The sequence below is a fragment of the Enhydra lutris genome, unplaced genomic scaffold (assembly GCF_002288905.1).
Source record: "Enhydra lutris kenyoni isolate GAN:26980312 unplaced genomic scaffold, ASM228890v2 scaffoldscaffold23, whole genome shotgun sequence".
NCBI lineage: Eukaryota > Metazoa > Chordata > Mammalia > Carnivora > Mustelidae > Enhydra > Enhydra lutris.
This window is the reverse complement of record NW_019154107.1, coordinates 6,388,015-6,411,778: the sequence shown is the minus strand read 5'-3', so window position 1 is coordinate 6,411,778 and position 23,764 is coordinate 6,388,015.

Genomic DNA, 23,764 nt, shown 5'->3' with positions numbered 1-23,764 from the left:
TGGGGACATGTGGCTGCCTCAGTCAGCAGAACATGTGACTCTTGATCTCAGGGTTGTGAGTTCGAGTCCCACATTGGGTGTAGAGATTACTTACAAATGAAATCCTTGAAAAAAATAATGGCTGCAATTTTTAGCCCTTAGTAGGTGGCATGCCCTGTGGTGAGTACTTTATGTACCTTATTTCATGTGATTACATCCAACAAAATTGCTTAACCTCCTAACTACTTGCCTCTTCTGCTAATTTGTACCTGTGAAATGGACTGGGTTTATTTAATCTCCTTGGGGAATCAAGATGTTAATCGGAACAATAACAAAAGTGATTGCGCTGACATTTTAATCACCTATTTTGCTTCTCAGTGTACTTTTGGTACCTGAACTGACCTCAACTTCTATAAATTTATCTTTCTGATTTCCACCGCTTTTTTTTTTTAAGATTTTATTTGTTTATTTGGGAGAGAGAGACAGAGATAGCAAGAGAGAGCTGGGAGGAGAGAGAGAAGCAGGCTCCCCGCGGAGCAGGCAGCCAGACACAGGGCTCCGTCCCAGGACCCTGGGATCATGACCGGAGCTGAAGGCAGCCGCTCAACCAACGAGCCCCCCAAGCACCCCTCCCACTGCTTTTGTGCACCGTACACTGATACTCCCAAGCTAATGGTACTGCTTACCAGCCAATAGTTATAAACATTGTCATTAAATATTTTATCTGAAAGGAGAGGATAGTTATGAATTTAATAATATTTATGAGCTCCCTAGGAATGCAAACTCCCTTTAAATGAGAGAGCTGGTTATTCATTTTCCACATGTTTAACTTTGGTACTTGATTGGCACTTATTTGAAAATCAGAGAATGCCTGAATACATCTCAATTCCTCTTACTCCAAATCCTCTAAGGTAGCTATGATTTATATTTTCATTTTCAAGTGAGAAAATTGAAGCTCACAAAAGTTAAGTAAAATGCCCAAGTTAGTAAGGGTACAGTACAGCTGGAATTCAGGGTCTTGGATTCCATTTTCACTTTTTCTTTAAGCCTGCACTGTCAAATAAGGTAGCCACTAATTGCATATGGCCATTTAAATTTTAATTAGTTAAAATTAAATAAAATTTAAATTTTAGTTCTTCAGTGGTACTAGCCACCTTTGAAGTGCTCAATAGTCACACGGAACTCACGGCTACCTCCTTTGAACAGCTAGAATATTACATCATTGCAGAAAGTTTTACTGGATAATGTTGTTTTAAGTTGTAATGTCTCTTTTCAATATGTTGACACATGTCCTCAAAATACATTGCAGTTCTAAGTAGTAAGGATTTAATATTTTACAGTAAAATTTCATTCATTGGAAGTCTCCTCATTTGCATAGCACCAAGTTAACTTTGATCTGCAAATTAATAATATAGATAAGAGTCAAGGAGACATTAAATGCACTTCAGAGACCAAAGATTTTTAAGCACCATCAAATAACTCCAGAAGCACTCACTTAGATGCAAGCAATTGATATGATAATTACACATCGTTTTTATTTATTCATTAAAACAGGATCCCCTAAGGTGCCCTGGTAGGAAATAATATGGTTAGCCTAGTTCTTTATGGCAAACCTTCTGCTATTTCTAAATTCTATGTAAAATCATTTTATACTACTGATTTACCTTCCTCTCTTCCATTGGGTCATTAAGGAAATTAGTAGCATAAAATACTATCACAATAAAAATTTTATGAGCTCAAGATCTAATTATGAAACCCTTGCTTCTTCCACTCTATCCCAGGATACCCTGGAAGGAGTGCTCCTGTGGGCCCCCATAAAGCCTGGAACACAGGAGAGGTTCTATAAATATCTTTTGATTGGCTGACAGAGACAGTTCTTTCAAGATGTCACTCATTGGAGGGAACCCCAATTTTCTATAGAGAATTCATGGATCAAAATGAAAACTCTCTCATTTCTTCTTTTCCCTTTACCAGTCTTCATTGCAAGATAAGGGCTTCCTATTTGAAAGGAAAGATGATTTCCAGGCATTCGGTGAGGGGGACGGGAGCTCAGTGCACTCCTGCCTGAGGATCTGGAACTAAACCTGCCAAATCCTTCAGCAGGGAGAGTTGCCTTCCCAGGGCACCAATCACCGCATAGGCCCATCAGTTCTTAAATACTATGTTGACCCCATTTGCCAGGTACTATCCTGGTTCTAGGTAATAGAATAAAAGAAGAGGACTTTGAGCTACTGAGAGAAGAATGACACCTGAATTTCTAAATCTTCAACAGAGGTGGATTCTTGCAGCTTGCTCGAAACGGTCATACCAAAGATGGGTTCCTTTTTAGTAAAGAACACAACTCATTTCCTCAATTTAGTGGTTAGCTTCAAAGAATATGATTTGTCACTGCCCTGTCTTCGGTGAGGAAGGTCTCTAGTGTGTAAGCCATAAGCAAAGAAAGAAAAAAAATAATTGAAACAATATGAATGTAGATCGAACATTTAGTCTTTCTTTGGAGGGAATTAAACAATTTGGAACATTCCAGATTTCTAAAGTTTAGATATCTGAGCATCTTTTAAAGGCACTAAGCCAAAGTAGATATTACGTTTTTACTTTTTGTTCCAAAACACAATTAGAACTTCTTTCCTCTCCTCCATCTGTGATTCCTTCACTTTATAGCAACAGGCATGTTATTTGCACAACTTGCAGTTAACTCAACACAATCTTTGCCTCCTTTGGAAACTATATGGTGGACTGACCCAAGGGTATGATCACTGCCATGGGCTGCTCTGCTGATAGTTCTCACCCTGGAAATTGACGAGTAGTGCACACGCTCCATGCTTGTTCCAATTGAATCTGGGGTTCTGGAGGACACTCATCCCTCCCTAAGCTATAGATGCCCACCCACTGTGGTCCTCTAAGCAAGCTTTGACTATTGGGCATCCTGGAAATCTTACAGCTCACCAAAATGGCTCAATTTTGCACACAAAAAGTTGCGTAGTGAGAGATGAAACCTGTGTCTGCTGAAGCCTGGGGTTCTTCTTGTCTTCCTGGTACTGGAAACTATGGGAAGAAAAGGAATCTTACTGGTATCTCTTATTTTTGTCCTTTTTTCTCAGAGAGTTGGAACTAGCTCTGACATGCCATGGAGCAAAGGATATATGAGAACAGGCATCCAATTAATCTTGCCCCATTCTTGCAATGAGGACTTATAATGTGAAAACATACCCTTTATTTCAATCTCACCCAGGTATTAGAGCATTTCAATTTTTTTCAATTTTGATACTTTTTTAAGTACTCTCTATGCCCAACGTGGGGCTTGAACTCATAAACCCGACATCAAAAGTCGCATGCTCTTCCAACTGAACTAGCCAGGCGCCTCTATAAGAGCACTATAAAGTTTTCTTTGACTTTTCATGAACTAGAAATTTTCTCTCTCTTTCTCTCTCATATACACACACACACACGTACACACAGATACGCACATAGAAAGAGAAGAGAAAGGAAAAACAATGGAAAGTATGGCTCAGGATGAAAAGAAAATAATAGCTGCTTCACATCTCTCCTCTTCGTTTCCATTAAGTCTTTTTTAAAAAAAATTTTTTTAATTTATTTGACCAACAGAGATCACAAGCAGGCAGAGAGGCAGGCAGAGAGAGGAAGGAAAGCAGGCTCCCTGCTGAGCAGAGAGCCCGATGCAGGGCTCGATCCCAGAACCCTGGGATCGTGACCTGAGCTGAAGGCAGAGGCTTTAACCCACTGAGCCACCCAGGCGCCCCTCCATTAAGTCTTAAAAGTATAGAAGAATTTAAATGTTAATTTTTTTAAAGCAAAGATTACATGATTAGATTTTAACAGTACCATCATATTAACTAAAAGAAAAAATCAATCATTGGGCACCTGGGTGGCTCAGTCATTTAAGTGTCTGCCTTCAGCTCAGGTCATGATCCCAGGGTCCTGGGATTGAGCTCTGCATCGGGCTCCCTACTCAGCGGGGAGCCTGCTCCTCCCTCTCTCACTCCCCCTGCTCTCTCACTGTGTCTCTCTGTCAAATAAATAAATAAATAAATTTTAAAAAATCAATCATTAAGTGCTTGCTCTACCTATATACTCCTGTTCTACATATTCTTGGAGAGTGCGGACATCCATCTTGGATGTACGGCTCCTGATGTACTGTAGATGCTTAGTAAATGTTTGTTGAATGAGTGAAAGGAAGTTAAATCAGTGTTCATTCTGTATCCTTCTTGCCCAGAGAGAATCCTGAGTTTGTTCATCGAAGGGCAACTCTAGGTTGTCCCGGAGAATGAACAAATTTCAACCCAGCCTCTGAGGCATGCATCATTGTTGGGTAGACTGATTTCAACTTGACTCCAGCCTCTAAACTGCGTGGCTTTATCATTAACGCCTGTAACAGAGATGTAGCGATCACTGTTTACAGGACTCTCTACCCCAAATCCTGCCAGAATCCTAGGTTGCTGTAAGTTTGTGATCTACGAAAGCCAGGTGGGGTCGCTCAGAGATACCAGAGGGGGCAGACTCCCTCTCTACGGTTCTTCCACAGCTTCCCCAGAGATGTGCAGAGCCGGATCAGCCTCCAAGAGAGATGGGAAAGACTTGTCTACAAATCTGTCCCATGAGTTCTTTTCCATGCGGCTACTATACCTTCCCTTAAGGTGGCAGTTGAAGGACTTTTGTAAGGAATTGTAAGGAATTCAATACAAAAATGGAGAATGAATAAAAGAGCTTTGTAGGGTTTTTTCCATTATATAAGGTAGGAGAGTTATAATCGCCAGGAAGCACAATAGAAGTCTTCTTACCATTTACAGTGGGGACTAGTAGGTTAGTTAACTGAAAAATAAAATGTTTCTAATAAAGAGTTGTTTGAAAAAATGGTTAATGCATGCATTAAATATTTTGCTTAAACTTAAAATAGATATATTATTAATTGGCCGATCCTTTAATTGGACCACTGATTAAAGGTCTGTGTTGTCTTTTATTCATAAGGTGTACACATATGCAACAGCTATGATTTCTATTTTTGGTTTATTCTAAGTGAAGTGAAAACTCAAGATATTTTCAAAACATTGAGTATAGAATCCTAGATTTGGGGGGATTTTGTTCCCTATCTTTTACAATTGTCTTCCCCTCACCTAATTCAACAGCAATTTTTAAAAGCCACATGACTGTTTATCTTTCCAAAACAATTTAATTTCTTAAAAATAACTTTTTTGCATCATTTTTATCAGTTTATATAACATTTAATTAAATTGTATCATTGCAGTCACAATGGCATAAATAGGTTTGGGGAAAAGTTCAGTTAATTCTTGGAAAATGTAAAACTCAACTATTCAGAGCTAAAATACCCAGGCTTTCTCAAGAGTAACTTACCAGTAGACAGAGCACTCAGAGAGCTCTGAGGACCCTTAGGGAAAAATGGAGAGCCCCGTAGGTTGCTTAACTTAGAGGTTGTTTAAGGGAATCACTCCTACTCCTCTCTAGACAGAAAAGGTTAAAAATAATAGTAACCAGAGCAGGAAGGACATCTTTTTTGTGTTTGTCTTCCATGCTTCAAGGGTCACTACATTATTTAATGAGCACCTCCTTTGTAATAGGCACTCAGGAGATTCAAAGGGCCATTCCTTTTTTTTTTTTATTTTAAAGGTTTTATCTATTTGACAGAGACAGAGAGAGCACAAGCAGGGAGAGCAGCAGAGAGAGAGGGAGAAGCAGGCTTCCTGGTGAGCAGGGAGCCCGATGCGAGGCTGAATTGCAGGACCCTGTGATGGTGACCGGAGCCGAAGGCAGACGCTTAACCCACTGAGCCACCCAGGTGCCCCAAGAGCTATTCTTTTAAAGATATAATCCATGTCATAAAGGGTATAATTCATTGTTGCTTTAGTATATTCACAGGGTTATACAACCTTCCACACAGTTTAATTTTAAGATTTTCATCATCCCCCCCAAATTGTACTCATTAGCAGTCCCCCCCCAGACCCCTCAATACCCCCAGCACCAGGCAACTGTTAATCTACTTTCTCTTATGTGGGTTTGCCTATTCCAGACATTTCACAGATGAGGAACCATACAATATGTATATGTATATTGTATATCATACAATATCTTGTGTCTGGCTTCTTTCACTTAGTTTATCTTTTCAAGTTTTATGTATGTTATAGTGTGTATCTGTATTTCATCCATTTTTATGGCCAAATAACATTCCATTGTATGGACAGACCACTGTTTGTTTCTCCATTGATCAGGCAGTGACCATTTGGGTTGTTTCCACTTCTTGGTTCGTATGAATAATGCTTATGACATTTGCGTACAAGATTTTTGTGAACACGTGTTTCCTTTTTTAAAAAAGATTTGTTTACTTATTTGAGAGAGAGCACAGGCGCGTGAGCACAGTGGGGAGGGGCAGAGGGAGAGAGACAGAATCTCAAGCAGACTCCCCGCTGAGTGTGGAGCCCTATGTGGGGCTCAAACTCACAATGCTGACATCGAGAACGGAGTTGAAATCAAGAGTTAGATGTTTAACTGAACGTATCACCCAGACGCCCTATGAACATATGTTTTCAAATCTCTTAGATAAACACCTAGGTGTGGAATAGCTGGGTCAAATGGTAACTCTATTTTTAACTTTCTTTAAAAAGGTTTAAAAAAATTTTTTTATTTGAGAGAGAGAGGAGGGGCAGACAGAAAGACGATCTGAAGTAGGACTCCCCACTGAGCACGGAGCTCAAACCCAGGACCCAGAGATCACAACCTGAGTCATAATCTCAAGGTGGATGCTTAACTGACTCAGTCACCCAGGAGCCCCTCTATTTTTAACTTTTTGAGGAACTGCCAAACTGTTTTCCAAAGAGACTGTACTGTGTAAATTCCCCACCAGCCATGTATGAAGGTTCCAGTTTCTCCACATCCCCACCAACACTCGTTATTTTCCATTTTCAAAATCACAGCCATTCTAGTGGGGGTGACATGGTATCTCATTGGGCTTTTGATTTGTATTTCCATAATGACTAGTGAGGTTTAGCATTTTTTCACACGTTTATTGGCCATTTGTGTATCTTCTTTGGAGAAACCTCTTTTGAAATCCTTTCCCCATTTTGGAATTGTGTTATTCGTTGCAAAGACCCATCTTTGGCTTAAAGTAAGGTTTCTCAACCTTGGCATTATTGACATTTTGAGCTGGATAATTCTTTGCTGCGGGGGTGGGGGGTGGTGGGGGAGGGAGGCCTTTACTGAGCAGCTTCCCTGGTCTCTACCCACCAAATATCAGTAGCATTCCCAAGTTCTGACAATCAAAGCTCTGTCCATGGTGCCTGGCTGGCTCAGTCCATAGATCATGTGAGTCTTGATCTCAGGGTTGTAAGTCCGAGCCCCACCTTCAGTACGGAGATTATTTAAAAATAAAATACTAAAAAAGCTACGTCCAGACACTGCAAAATCACTCTTGGGGGCGGACACAAAATCTCCCCAAGAAAAGAAAGACTGCTCTAAAAGAGCCACCTGTGCAGCTGAGAAACACACAGAAACATAACTTCATGATGATGTAAGAAAGTGGAGGCACCCTGGAGGCGTGAACTGATCTTCCCAAGTCTGGTTGATGGGTTAACTAACAATATGAGAAAGAAAATCAAGTTTACAAAGGAGAATTACCTAACATTATGAGATAATGATTTGATACCATAATACAAAAAGAGTTGTAAGTTTGTATATGGAAGTATCAAAAGTGTGGTACATCTAGAACTAGAGGTTTTATGAGAAGATGAATTTACTGTGAGCTGTTCTCTGGAAGGAGTGTCATCCCTTGATGTTCCTAGGCATGAAGCGTAAATGGCTGTTAACGTGGCCTTTCACTCTTAGCCCTTAGCTTCATTTCTCCTGTTAGTTTCATCTCCTAGTGGAGATACGTGCCCACCTGTCTCAGACAGAGATTGCTGGATTCCAAGGAACAGTACCTACTAAGCTAGCTTTTCCTTTCTTTAAAGAAAGATTTTATATATTTGAGAGAAAGAGAGCAAGCACACGAGCAGAGGGGTGGGGGAGAGGGAGAGAGAGAAGCAGACTCCTTGCTGAGCAGTGAGCCTGATTTGGGACTCGATCCCAGGACCCTGGGATCATGACCTGAGCCGAAGGCAGACACTTAGCCGACTGAGCCACCCAGGTGCCCTAAGCTAGCTTTCTCAGTCGGGGGAATGAAAAGGTCTATCCAATAGAACCCACAGAAAGCTGAATAGCCGGTCTCAGCAAGGAAAGGGACTGGAGCAGCGTGAGAAGACCTCAGAAAGGGTTATTTGCAGAGATAGTTACTTTAATCCCCTGACCTACTCAGACTCCATCTCTTAGTTCTAATTCCTTAAAGAGGGAGTTGGAGGATCTGAGAAACCCCTGAACAATGACCAGGGCTTGGCTTCTTAATCAGCTGTCCCAACCCTGGGCTGTGTGGTGGGATGGGTTTTCACAGACGGGGTGGAGTAGGTTAAGGGAAAGACAAAATAAAAGCAGATACCTCATTGGCCTACCTCATTGATTAGGCCATTCTACCACCTGTATAGATTTTTCCCCCACTTTTTGTCTTCACAAACATTTTTGCCCTATTTCTCCATGAAATACGCAACACATCTCACAGAAATGGCCTTGCTATTGTTTGCCAGTTGAACACAATTACCCTCATTTACCTATGGCCTTACAGTCTTAATATCAAGTATCTTGACATTATTATTATTATTATCATCATCATTATTATTAAATAATTTCCACACCCAATGTGGGGCTCGAACTCTCAATCCGAGATCAAGAGTCACATGCTCTACCGACTGAGCCAGCCTGGCACGCCAAGTGTCTAGACTTTTAAGGGGGGATGTGGAAAAAATAAAAAATAAAAAAAAATAAAAGGAGGATGCAGGATGGGGGGCAAATTACCCATAATATTTTCTATTTAATAATGACATGGTAGGCAGGTGTCATTGAAACTAAGATGAACTATTTTAACAAGAAAAATATATCTGTTTGGGGAGAAACGTCTGAATCCCCTTCATCCCAGTCCTCCCCCATTGGCATCACAGTTGGGAATAAAGACTACTAAGCTGTCAAGAGGTGGTACATCCTTCCCACTAGTTAATAAAGTGATGCCCTGCCTTCACAGCCTATTAATTAAGAAGGTAATCAGTGCATGCTTCAAGTTTGCTATTTGAAACTCAAAGGCAATAAAATCAGAACACTGCTCAGATTTTTTTTTCTCATAAAGAAATGAATAACAAATTAGGGCCACAGAGCTAGAGTAATCACATTTTGAATGATTTCTCCTGAGCATGCCTTTAATAGCCTGTATGTGTTGGATAAGAAGAACAAAGAAAGGTAAAGTTAATTATCCAGGAAAAGCTTCACCAAGGAGTTTTGGTCACTTTAACCCAAGGTTTCTCAACCTTGGTACTAATGATATTTGGGGCCAGATAATTCTTTGTCATGTGCGTTTAGTGGAATGTTCAGCGGCATCCCTGGTCTCTAACCAGTATATGCTACTAGAACTGGCCCCACCCAAGTCTTAACAACAAAAATGTTTGCAGACATTGTTAAATGTCCTCTGTGGGGGCAAGAAGATCCTGGGATTAAGAACTAATGAATTGGGGTGCCTGGGTGGCTCAGTCGGTTAAGCGTCTGACTCTTGACTTCTGCTCAGGTCACCATCTCAGGGTCATGAGATTGAGCCCAGTGTCATGCTCTGCACTCGGTGTAGAGTCTGCTCGAGATTCTCTCTCCCCCCGCCCCTCCCCCCACTCACCCGCGCACATGCTCTCTCTCTCTCTCTCTCTCTCTGAAATTAAAAAAAATCTTTAAAAAAAAAAAATCTTTAAAAAAAAGAACTAATGAATTAACCACATTCGTGCCTTCATACTCCCCATCCCTCCAGGGTCCCTCTAGAGTTTGTTGTTTTAAGCCCTTAGGACCAAACATTTTATACAAGGGCCATTTATGTTTTCCAGGGAATTGTTTGAAAAGAAACTTGTCCAGGTGAGGAGAAGGGCTCTTTGCATTTCTGTATTGAAGAGTAGCAAACAAAAAGAACAAAGGAAGGAGGTCTAATAAAGGTATTTAGGTAAAACACTCAGCCAAACACTTATATTTAATCCCTATGAGACCCTCAGGGGCATAATTAGCCTTATTTTATTGGTGAGGAAACTGAGGTTTAAAGAGGTTAAGTAATTTGCTTAAGAACACATACTTTGTAATTTAGTGGTGGAGCTAGAAATCTGATGGCAAATTTGTGCCTATTTGCATGTTGCCTCATTAAATGCACTCAAAGTGTTAGACATCTAATAAAGCAAGGTGACCAATTTCTTTAGTTTGTGTATTTGTTTATTTCAATTTTTAAAATATTTTATTTATTTATTTGGCAGACAGATTACAAGTAGGCAGAGAGGCAGGCAGAGAGAGGGGGAAGCAGGCTCCCTGCCGAGCAGAGAGCCCAATACGGGGCTCCATCCCAGGACCTTGGGATCATGACCCAAGCCAAAGGCAGAGGCTTAGCCCACTGAGCCACCCAGGTGCCCCTATTTATATTAAATTTTTATTTAAATTCTAGTTAGTTAACATACAGTGCAATATTGCTTTCAGGAGTAGAATTTAGTGATTCATCACTTACTATAACACCCAAGGCTCATCCCAAGTGCCCTCCTTAATACCCATTGCCCATTTAGCTCATCCCCCCACCTGCCTCTCTCCATCACCCCTCAGTTTGTTCTCTATCATTAAGAGTCTCCTATGGTTTCCTTACCTCTCTCTTTTTTTTATCTTTTTAAAAATACACAGCTTTTGGGGTGCCTGGCTGGCTCAGTTGATAGAGCACGTGACTGTTGATCTTGGGGTAGTAAGTTCAAGCCCCACATTGGGAATGGAGCCTACTTTAAAAAATGTTAAAAATTGAAAATACAGGGGCACCTGGGTGGCTCAATGGATTGAGCCTCTGCCTTCGGCTTGGGTCACGGTCTCAGGGTCCTGGGATTAAGTCCCGCGTGCTCTCTGCTCGGCAGGGCCCTGCTTCCCCCGCCCCCACCTGCCTCTCTGCCTACTTGTGATCTCTGTCAAATAAATAAATAAAATCTTTAAAAAAATTGAAAATACAGCTTTTATTAGGGATAGTTTGAAACATGAAAAATTAGACAAATCGGTGTCTTCCCATTTCTGTTGTTCAGGTATTCGTCATGTAGCTACAACAACGATTACCTCAGGACCAATATTGTTGCCTGTAGAGCTTTTCAGCCTTGGTGTTATTGACATTTGGGGCTGGATAATTGTTCTGTGTATTATGTGTGTCCAGTACGCACACAAGACAAGGCAGGACCAAAACCGAGTTCTGTCTGGTTTGACTAAAAGTATATTGAGTTGTTTTTGGATTCAGAGAGTTTATTACTTACTTAGTGAAAGACATGTAGCCACTGGTGCCAGCCTACAGTCCTTGTCCCACACGCCAAGAACAGCACTGAATAGAAAGAGGCCGATGACCTCCAGACTTCTGTTGCTGAGGAGCAACTTCTGTTGCTGTGTAGATGGTCACTAACTGGTTTCCTTTTCTGCAGCGCTATACAGAGTGGGGAAGGGCAGGAAGGCCCAGACCTCAACAGAACCCAGGAGGTGATTGGAAACTACCGTATGAGGGGCACCTGGGTGGCTCAGTCAATTAAGAATCCAACTCTTGATTTCTGCTCAGGTCATGATCTCAGGGTTGTGGGATCGAGCCCCATGCTGGGCGTGGTTCCTGCTCAATATTTCTCTCTCCCTCTGCCACTCCCCACTGCATGCTCTCTCTTTCTAAAATAAATGAACAGGGGCGCCTGGGTGGCTCAGTGGGTTAAAGCCTCTGCCTTCGGCTCAGGTCATGATCCCGGGATCCTGGGATCGAGCCTCGCATCAGGCTCTCTGCTCTGCAGGGAGCCTGCTTCCTCCTCTCTCTCTGCCTGCCTCTCTGCCTACTTGTGATCTCTGTCTGTCAAATAAAAAAAATCTTTAATAAAATAAAATAAATGAACAAATCTTAAAAAAAAAAGAAAAGAGAAAGAAATTGCCTCATGAGAGTCTCATCGTGGAGATAGGGAGGCAAGCAGGAAGTGGCCTCCAAGCCACTCCTAACAGGCTTGCGCCTCTCACAGTCTAGGAAGGTCACAAGACAGTCTGCCAACACTCAGATGAGCTGCAGTTCAAGTCTTTGCCAATGTGAGCTATGTGGATACATTCAGATGACCTCTGACACATTCAAGTGGACACATTCAAGGTTGTCAGGGCATGAGGGCAGAGCCAGTCTCCCACAGTGGAGGGCTGTTTCTGTGCACTGTAGGGAGTGCGGCTATAGACGTCGGCCGCGTCACCCCCCAAGATGGGACGACCAAAAATGACTCCAGACAACCCCGAACGAATGTAGGGTGGAAGACCAAGTTCCACCCAGCTGAGAACCACTCATCTAGAGCCCTAACCACTCCCCTCACCCACACAATAGACTTCATCTGCAAATATGTCACTGTGTATTTCTTAGTTTTTACATTGTTTAATGATTTTACTTATTTATTAGAGAAAGAGAGAGAGAGAACAAGCAGGGGGAGTGGCAGGCAGAGGGAGAAGCAGGCTCTCTGATGATCAGGGAGCCCGACGCAGGGCTCCATCCCGGGACCCTGGGACCATGACCTGAGCCTAAGGTAGACACTTAACCGACTGAGCCACTCAGGCACCCCTTCACTGTATATTTCTAAAATGAAGTTTCAAGAAACATAAACAAGATATCATTATACCTGAAATATTTAATAATAATTCTTTTATGGCATCCAGAAACTGTGCAATTTTTTTTAAAGATTTTTTTTTTATTTTCTTATTTTAGAGAGTGCGCACGCGCGTTGGGGGAGGGACAGAGGAGAGGCAGAGAATCTCAAGCAGATGCTTGAGCCACACGCAAGGCTCTATTTCTCTACCCTGACATCATGACCTGAGCCGAAACCAAGAGTCGGGTGCTTAAGCAACGGAGCCACCCAGGCACCCCCAAATTGTCCAAATTTCTTATTGTTTCATGCATATCGTAATTTTTTACAGTGTTTTGAACTAGGATTCTAATAATTTGGGGTATACGTCACAATGCTGTGATTCCTGTGTCTTTTAGATTTCATCTAATCCATAGATTTCTTGCAATTTTTTGGTTGCAGAAACTGAGTTTGTCTTATAGAGCTTCCTACAATCTGGATCTTGCTGATTGCATCCCTGTGGTGTTAAGGTCCTCCTTTATCCCTTCTGAATTTCCCATTAATTGGTCTCAGATCAAGGGGTGTCATTGAAGCCAGGTTCTGTTTGCTTGACAAACTATTTGATGGGTGGTATACAGCCTTCTTTATTTTAGGCATGTATAATATTCGTGGTTGTTTGTCTTTTTGTCGTGTAAGCCGTGGTTGATGCTCAGTGCCTAGATCCAATCATTCGTTAGCGCTTATCAAATTGGGAGAGTCCAATCCATCATGTTCTTTATTACCGTCATAGTTTTATTACTCATTCAAAGATGATACACTTCTCCTTACTACTTGGTCACTCAGAAGTACGTTTGAATAGAAGAGCTAAGATAAGCGCCTGATTGTTTCCCTCTGACTTCCAGTTTTCAAAATAATGCGTGTGATCTCTTGCATCCACCAATGCAGACAAATGAGGTTATCGGTTTGTTTGGGATTTTGTTTGATAGTATTATGACCGGGTAGATTTTTTTTAAGATTTATTTATTTATTTTCACAGAGGGTGGAGGGAGAAGAACAAGCAGGTTTTGTGCTGAGCTCAGAGCCCGACCTGGGGCTCAATTTCACAACCCTGAGATCATGACCTGAGCCGAAACCAAGATTCAGTTGCTTAACTGACTGAGCCCCCACCACATACCCACCGGCGTGCCTGAACAGGTGGATTTAAACACACCTGATGGATTTCAATCCACTGCAGTTCTCATCTGCACTGATGTGTAAACTTTTCATCTTGGCTGACAAGAGTCTCTCCAAGTTGGGTCCTGAGTCCTTTTGACAATTTCTGTCCTTTCTGGAAAAAGGATAATAAAACTTATACATTCACATCATTATTTTTGTCTTCAGTTTTGCTCTCCGATAGTGTTACTCAAAGTGTGGGCCTCAGGCAGCACCTGTACCAGCTGGAGAGAAAACCAAGTTGATGGGCCCTTGCTGGCCTGCTGAATTAGAATCTCCGGGAACATGGCCTGGGGAACTAGTTTAACAAATTCTCCGGGTGATTCTTGCTCTAAAAGACTGAACTTAGCGCCCGGCTAGCTCAGTCGATAGAGCATGAGACTCTTAAAAAACTGAACTTAGAGCCTTGGGGTCACCTTCCTCACTGAAGATCTCTAACTCTTCAGGAATTTCTTGCCAGAGTAGGCCACCCTTCTCTTCTTGCTGGATGGCAACAGAGGACACAATCATCCTCGAGGGTTATTTCCAATATTTTTGAAACCACCTAAAGCTAACTGGTGGTTTGATAGATGAATGGTAAATCTGGAAATCTGGTTAATACCTCTTTAGATCCCCCCAAATACTGATTTGATGATATAAAAACTGATTTTCTTATTTTTAAGATTTTATTTTTAAGTAATCTCTACACCCAATGTGGGGCTCAAACTCACAATCCTGAGATCTAGAGTTGCATGCCCTACGACCCCCAAAACAGATTTTCCTTAACGGCCTTATAAAATGGCCATGATGAGGGGCGTCTGGGTGGCTCAGTGGGTTAAGCCTCTGCCTTTGGCTCAGGTCATGGTCCCAGGGTCCTGGGATCGAGCCCCGCATCGGGCTCTCTGCTCATTGGGGAGCCTGCTTCCCTCCTCTCTCTCTGCCTGCCTCTCTGCCTACTTGTGATCTCTGTCAAATAAATAAATAAAATCTTTTTAAAAAAGTAAAAATAAAATGGCCATGATGAAAATTTCAGAAGAACTGTTCCAAAAATGTTTTGAGTAACGGTAGTATTAACATGTGCAGGGCCTGCCATGGTTTACTGCTGACGCTTTTATTGCTTTTGAACTCCTAGGGTTGAGTGGTGTGGTGAGGTTATCTGGGCTACTTTGCAGAAATAAAGGATTATTTTTCTTTAGAAGTGTTCTTACCTCATGCTTGCTTACTTACTTACTGAAGAGTATTTATTCTTGGAGCAAGAATGGGCTTCCGTGGCAGCACACTGACTGCATGTAGTCCCTGTTGAGCACCACTACTGAGTCATTCCACAGAGCCCCTCCCCTGGCACTTAAATAGAGTAGGTTTAAAATGATTGCTTTGGGGGCACTTGGGTGGCTCAGTCCGTTGAGTGTCCAACTTTTTAAAATTTTATTTATTTATTTGACAGAGACAGAGAGGCGGGCAGTGTGTGTGTGGGGGTGGGGGAAGCAGGCTCCCCGCTGAGCAGAGAGCCCGATGTGGAGCTCGATCCCAGAACCCTGAGATCATAACCTGAGCCAAAGGCAGAGGCTTAACCCACTGAGCCACCCAGGTGCCCCAAGTGTCCGACTCTTGCTTTCAGCTCAGGTCATGATCTCAGGGTGGTGGGATCCTGCCCAGCATTGGGCTCCGCGCTCAGTAGGGAGTTTGCTAGAGGTTCTTTTCCTCTCCCTCTGCCCCTCCCCCTGCTCATGCACACACACACACACTCTCTCTCAAAATAAATAAATCTTTAAAATGATTGCTTCTGGACACATTGAAGGTTTTTACATAGCTACCTTCTTGGGATACAGAAATGAATAGGCTTTATTTCTTTCGATGTAAACAAAATAGATATTCTTGGAAAAAAGAGAGCCTTATAGTTGAGGGTCAAAACCTTTGCCTTCTTTTTTAAGGTTTATTTATTTATTTTTAGAGAAAGGGGGCACGAGTTGGGAGAACAGCAGAAGGAGAGGGAGAGGGATGGAAGCAGACACCCCACAGAGCACAGAGCCTAACACGGGGCTCAGTCTCACAACCCCAAGATCATGACCTGAGCCCAAAACAAGAGACACTTAAGTGACTGAGCCACCCAAACCTATGTGTTTTTTTTTTTTAAAGATTTTATTTATTTGACACACAGAGATCACAAGTAGGCAGAGAGGCAGGCAGAGAGAGAGAGGGAAGCAGGCTCCCCACTGAGCAGAGAGCCCGATGTGGGACTCGATCCCAGGACCCTGAGATCATGACCTGAGCTGAAGGCAGAGGTTCAACCCACTGAGCCACCCAGGCGCCCCCCAAACCTATGTTTTAATAAAGTTTCTCATCTCTGCTTCACTTCGTCTCTGTGGTTTTCAACTTTTTTTTTTCGTTCTGCATTTTTTTAAAAGATTTTATTTATTCATTTGAGAGAGATACAGAGACAGAGATGGAGAGAGAGAGAGCACAAGCAGGGGGAGAGGCAGAGGAAGAGGAAGAAGCAGACTCCCCACTGAACTGAGAGCCCGATGTGGGGCCCGATCCCAAGACCTGGAGATCATGACCTGAGCCAAAGACAGACACTTAACCATCTGAGCCACCCAGGCTCCCCTCGTTCTGTATTTTTTAATGTCCTTATGCTGCAGTCCAGGCCAATAAGGGCAGAATCTTTTGGGGGTGGGGGGACGAGGCTTCTGTGGTTTTGAAAGCTCCCAAGGTGATTGTCACGTGCAGCCAAGGCCAAGAATTTTGCAAGGTGAAGCAGAGAGGATGAGAAACTTGATTAAGACGTGAAATGAAACCCCTCAAGTGTCAGACTGTCTTATTTCAAGAATAAAAGAGTGGATATACTCGTAGGCTGTTGTTGGAAAGATCGTTTCTGGCCGGCACCCCCTGATATTATTCGGAGATTAACATTTCACCCCCAGAGAAGATGACCTGGTGAGTCTGCTCCTGTTTGTATGCTGGAGGAAGAACCCACCTGATGCTACTCCGGGAAAGATTTATTAGAGCATGTGGCGACATCATCTTGAATGAGTGTTTCCTGATGCCATCCTCTACTGGCACCTGCGGAATGAGTCAAATATGAGATTTATAGGGGCTTGATAAAAGGTTTTATCTACGAGGTTGTATCACTAACTGTCAAACTAACTGAAAAGCTTTCAACATGAAGGCTATCCAAAGAGAGCAAAGTGAGCAGAGCGTGGGAAATGTTGAGCGACAGACGCGGCATACGATGAACAGGGGCTTTAAAGTCCAATAGGCCTGAGTTTGAAACTCAGCTCTGCCAAGCTCTGTGACCTTGGGAAAATTACTTAACCTCTCTGTGCACGGATTCTTACCTGCAAACCTGGCAGAGTGCCTGTGCCTGACACAAAGCACGGTTTTACAAATGACTGTTTTAAAATTATAGGCAATGTATTGTTCCAATAACTGGAGATGAGATACTCATGAAACTCATGAGTTCCTCGTGCTAAGGAACGTGCGGTAGGCAGACTAATGCCCGCCCCCCCAGCTCTGCCCCGAGATGTCTACATCCTAATTCCCAGAACCCAGGAACCTGTAACGTCTTACTTGACTCGGCAAAAGGGATTTTGCAGATGTGATGAAGTTAAAGATGTCGAGATACAAGAGATTATCCCGGATCATCCAAATGCCCAGTGTAATCACAAGAGTCCTTTCAAGTGAAAGGAGCAGGCAGGGAAGGGAGAGATGCGACTGTGGCCAAGGTGGCCGCTGATGCAGTTGCTGGCTCGTGAGACGGAAAGAAGAGAGCAGGGAGCCAAGGGATGCGGGGAGCTCTAGAAGTTGGAGGAGGCAAGGGAATGGACTTTCCCCTGGAGCCTCCAGAAGGAATGCAGTCTCACTGATACATGGATTTTAGTCCACTGAGACCCATCTCAGACTTCTGAGCCCCCAGATGAAGATAATATATTTGTGTTGTTTCAAGCCACAACATTTGTGGTAAACTGTTATAAGGAGCAATAAGAAACTAATACAGAAGATGAAACCAAGTCTCTCTCTTTTTGAAGATTTTAAATAATCTCTACACCCAATGTGGAGCTCGAACTCACAACCCCGAGATCAGGCCGCTCACGCTCTACCAACGGAGCCAGTCAGGTGCACCCCCCCACCACCACCACCTCAACTAAATCTCTCTTTGGGCATTCAAAGGTTCTGGGGACAGATTTTACAAGATGAAGATCTTACTCTTGAGTCTATGCCATTCAAAATCAGTTAGTTAAAAAGTCTGAGGATTATAATGATGGTTTGCTTGTGAGTGGGTTTCTCCATCTTGGCCTCAGATGGCTTTGCTGACTCACGTGCCAGTCAAGCACATTTGTGTCACAGTTGCAAGGCCCGGGGTCAGTTCTCAGGACCCTGCAGTATTTGCTGCTGTATCGGGAAACTGCCTGGTGGCAAAGCAAGAAGGAAGAAAACTGGTTTCAACATATCAATAGCTAAGAAAGAAAGACGGCTCTTTAGGCGTTATCAGAAGCAGTGTAAATCTGGTCAACCATTCTGGAAGACAATTTGATAATAGTATCAAAAAACGTGTACAAAAAAGCCTTGAAAATTCAAGTACCCTGACTCAGCAATTCTACTTGTAGGAAAATTTATGGGAAAACTGCATTAGTATGCATGTCCTTCACCTGCTTAAAAAAATTCTTCCACGGTTCCCATAATTACTTACAGGGTAACACTTGGGGAGACTGACAGGGGCTTGCAGTAGGTAATTATGTCTGGCAGGTGTTTGTACTGACCGTAGCTTGGTCTAGACTTGAACCTGTGTTAGATTAACCTTGATGGTCCCCGAGCCACCTTTGTTAAATTTGATCTTTTCCATGATAATCACTGAAACAGTGATGGTGACTAACACTTCCAATGTTAAGTCAGTGTCTGCCCTTGAACGTTTATTATAAACTACCAGCCAATTTTGTGGCTTAAATTAAAAAATTTTTATGTGTAATTGAGCCATTAAGTGGTGAAAATTAGCTGTATTTTCCCGTAGCCAGTGACATTCAGATAATATGTTTGGCATGCAAAAGTTGTGAATCCAAATTATGCTCAAATCCAAGTGAGGAATCTTTATTCATTTTTCCCCCCTGCTGTATGTGTTTCAGTCATATGTCTGGACCCAAACCCCACCAAAGAGAGACCAAAATTTACACAATATTCTTGAGTGTGATGGTGGCTGCATTTGGAGTTTTGATTAAACTGCGCTACATGTGTGATTATTACTTGTAAACAGATGATTAGATATTAATTAGACAATAAGTGATTGTAAAGCACTTAGAAAATAAAAGTGTTTATAAATACCACTAAGTAATAGCAACAATAATTCTTTACTGACTACACAGCTGCTAATGTCAATAAGAATGATTTATTCCAGCTAAGGGCAACTTTAATTTATGCAAAAAGCTGCTATCATATCTGTTTTGCTAGAGCAAAACCAAATGTATACTTATAGCTGATTTTATCATCAGCATTTAGATAAATACATCTCACATAGGTAAAAACAACTTACCTCTTCTAGGACCTTCTCAAACACAGGCACAACCATTGTGGCATGGTGTCTTTGAACGCTAAGAAATGGAGCCCGTGGGTGGCTCAGTGGGTTAAGTGTCTGCCTTTGGCTCAGTTCATGATCCCTGGGTCCTGGAATTGAGTCCCACATCGGGCTCCCTGCTGGCAGAGAGCCTCCTTTTCCCTTTGCCCCTCACCCTGTTCATGCTCTCTCTCCCTCTCTCTCTTGCAAAAATAAACAAAAGAAATCTTTATTTTAAATAAGAAAGAAATGGAGCTCCTGACTGTTCATCTCTGACTTATGTCCAATATCAATTTCTTTTCAATGTAAGATATGAAATGACATTTTGTTAGTGACATCTGCATTTTTATGCATTTTTATGTTACACTGGGTCTGTGCAGTTGTTCCCCAGCATCTGAAAACTGTGCTTAGACTCAACACGTTTTGGTCAAATGAATGAGCAGAAGTTAATTCTTTTTTGGTTATGATAGAAGCCAGAAAAAGAAGAAAATCCATGTTAAGAAGAAAATAAAGCACTTTCATTTGATCTTCTTGATTTTGTTTTTCAAAAAATAAGTTTTGAGGGGTACCTGGGTGGCTCAGTTGGTTGGGTAGCTGCCTTTGACTCCAGTCATGATCCCAGAGTCCTGGGATGGAGCCTCAAGTCAAGTTCCCTGCTCAGTGGGGAGTCTGCTTGTCCTCTCCCTCTTCCCTCGCTCATGCACTCTCTCAATATGTAAAATCTTAAAAAAAAAATAAGTTTTGAAGCCATGAGTACTTTTTATGTCTATTATTCTTTTCCCAAATGGCTCATATAGGTCAAAGACCAGTATCAGCCTGGGTCCTGGCCCACGGGTGAGTCAGGCAATGCCTCCATGTTTATTTTCTCTCCTAAGTAAATGCAAGCACCTACAGTGAGTCCAGTTCCATGGTTTTGGAGATAGGAAATGAACTGAATGAATATAAGTGAAGAGTGCTTCACGTCACATGAATTCAATAGAAAAAACGGTGAAGGGGCTGTTTGGGATGACGAAATATGCATGAGATAGCCCAGAAGCCTTGTTAAGAAGCAAATATAACTAGATCGGAAAGCGAGGCAGTGTAGTTTTGTGGAAAACAGGGTTGAACTCAAGAGACCTGGATTCAAGTGATAGTTTGGCTCCTTACTGTGCGACCTTACTTGAGACACTTAACCTCTCTGATTCTGCTTGCTCATTTGAAAATATTAAAACCTGTCCATCTTGGAGTGTTATTATGATTCAATTCAACGTGTAAACGTACCAAGTGAGAGGTAAAATGCTTTACACTGAAAAACATTTTTATTACCGTAATTTTCCTGAAGTAGGCAAAGATTTATGCATGGGCTTTATTGTTTAGTATGGTGGAATTTTCCTTCTGGATTATGTCAGGTTTCAGGCCCAAACTATAATCCACATGTGGAAAACTGGGGAGGTATCTCAAACTAGAGCCATAAAAGTGACAAAATTCCATAGAACGTAATAATGGTTTCCAGGAAACGCTAAATTCTGTCAACTTTACCTTGCTTTTTCAATCTCCTTTCTTACTTTGTAATTAATTCCTTATTTGGTATATCTGAAGCAGTGAGAAAAAATGAGTGAGAAAGAGGAAGGAAAGATGGAAGAAGTAGTGGAGACGGGATCGACGGTAAGGAGGAAGGATTTGGAAAGAAGGAGGTTTTACAAGATTTTATTTATTTATTTGACAGAGAGAGAGAGATCACAAGTAGGGAGAGAGGCAGGCAGAGAGAGAGAGGAGGAAGCAAGCTCCCTGCTGAGCAGAGAGCCCGATGCGGGGCTCGATCCCAGGACCCTGAGATCATGACCTGAGTCGAAGGCAGAGGCTTAACCCGCTGAGCCACCCAGGCGCCCCTACAAACGGCATTCTTGATAAATATTAAGAGCAGTATTGTCTATGTAGGGGCATAAAATAACTAAATTTTAAATTGCCAATATGGGTGGAGCTAATATTTTCTCTACAATGGATATAAAATTTCTAGCACACTGACTTGATTAAATATTGAAAAATAAAATGGAAGAAAAATGTATTTTTAAAGAGGAAAAAGCTTAAATGTAATGCCTACTTAAAAAAAAAATAGGCTAACAGACATTTACATGGGATGTTATGACACATTTGTATCCATAGGAGGATATAAAAGATATTTTGCCGTAAGAAATAGAAATTAACATTGTATGATGGACACTGAACTAGTCTTAATTGGAGATCTCCCAGAAGCAGACCCTGAGACGAAAGATTCAAGTTCAGGTAGTTCATTTGGGGAGTAAGCCCAGGCAACAGCCACAAGAGGGTGGGCAAGGGAGACAAGGAAAGGCAGGCAGGCAATGGAGGGTGTACCGTCAAGCCAGCTACCATGGCGGCAATTGGAACTTAATCCCACCAGGGAGCCCTGGGAGTCCATGCAGAACATAGGATTTGGTCCCTCCACTTGAAGGCCAAGACCACTGGGGTGTTTATACTTTCACTCCGGTCAGTCACTGGCCAAGAACTCTTAGGACTGTGGGCTGCTGAATTTCTGCCCCTCAGCCCTGCCTCCTTGGTGCTCCTCCCCCAGGGCCAGAGAAAGCCCTTGGACAGAGAGACGAAGTTGCTGGCCGTTGTGGCCCATGATGAGGCCTGGGGGGTCCAGCTCAGACAGCTTCTGCTCTGAAGAGATAAGTTTAGTTCTTCCCTGCAGATCTTTGGGAATAGTGTTTTCAATGATTTGATGTTGTTGAAGCGACAAACGTTGGCAGGAAGAATGTCATTTGTAGGTCTCTTCCAAGCTGATGGGAAGATCCCTATGGCTTGGTTTCCTCGTCTGCAAATGGGGGTGGGGGGAGGGGGCACTATTCATATCTGATTAAGTGTTGTGGGGCTTACAAGCAGCCCATGATAAGTATGGAGCATAGTGCTAAGAATGTAAGGGGTACCTGATAAATGGTAGAAATAAAGATGAGAGTGCTTGGGAGGGGCAACACTGATCTGACAAGTTCTCACCGAAGCCACGCCCTGCTTACAGAGGGTACAAGACTCAGGAGCGCTGTCCCCAAATGCTCCCTGGAGATTTTCTGAACAGCCCGCCTCCAACACATTCCCTCTATTTCTACTAACTGGAGATAGGACACCGCCAGCTTTGTCTGTCCCTCTCAGCTTTCTCGTTTCCTCTCACTGAGTCCCTGCCTCTTGGTATTTGCTAGCATACTAATGTCTATCTGCCTCACCCCTACCCCATACCCAGCCCTTCACAACTGTTTTCCTAACTATAAGGGTAATATATGCTCATCTTTTAAACACTTGTTATAGGTAGGAAAATATAAAAACAAAAGTGAAAATTGCCCGTAATCCCACACATCTTGGTGTATTTCCCTCCAGTACTTTTATCTAAGCATGTACATAGCCCATAATTGAGATCATTTTTTTTGGTATCGTATTCTGTGGCATGCTTTTCCCACCTGACATAATGTTATCATGTTCCCATAGCATTAGACTTTCTTCGAAAACATGACCGCTAATGACAGTATAATACTAAATGGATGTTTTTAACCATCACTCCTATTGCTGCAAGTTGTCAATTTTTTTAGCCTGTTATAAGTCATTCTGCATTAAGCATCTTTGTACACAATTATTCGAGTGCTTTTCTGAGTATTGCTTTGGGGATACGTTCCCAAGCAAAATTCCTAGGTTAAAGGGCATGAATGTTCTAAAGGCTTGTTACCTTGTACTGACAAATATCCTGCATGGAGTTTTTTTCTTTTTAAGATTTTATTTATTTATTTGGTAGACAGAGATCACAAGTAGGCAGAGAGGCAGGCAGAGAGGGGGGAGGGGGAAGCAGGCTCCCTGCTGAGCAGAGAGCCCAATGTAGGACTCGATCCCAGGACCCTGAGATCATGACCTGAGCTGAAGGCAGAGGGGCAACCCACTGAGCCACCCAGGCGCCCCTTGCATGGAGTTTTTTAACAATGTTAACACGTGTATAGATTTGTGTAACCATTACCATATCAGGATAGGGAACACTACTATCACCCCAATAACTTCCCTTTTGTTATCCCTTGATAATCAACCCCTTCCCCTTGGCATAACCCCAAGAGGGTTATGGGATACTTAATTCCAAACTGTGGAATTAACTGGTCATTCTCAGCTAATCACCTTAATAGCATTAGAAAGCCTCCAAGTTAAAATAACTCCCGCAAGGACCCCGCTAGAGCCCAGGATTCTGCTAAATGGGTAGGTGAACAGGTGAGCTTCCCATTCTAGCGAAGGAATTAGAGGACCAATTAGGAACCAAGCTGGCAGCTCAGTGGTCCAGAACCCAGCGGGGTTTAGGGGATTAAGGGCTTTCCAA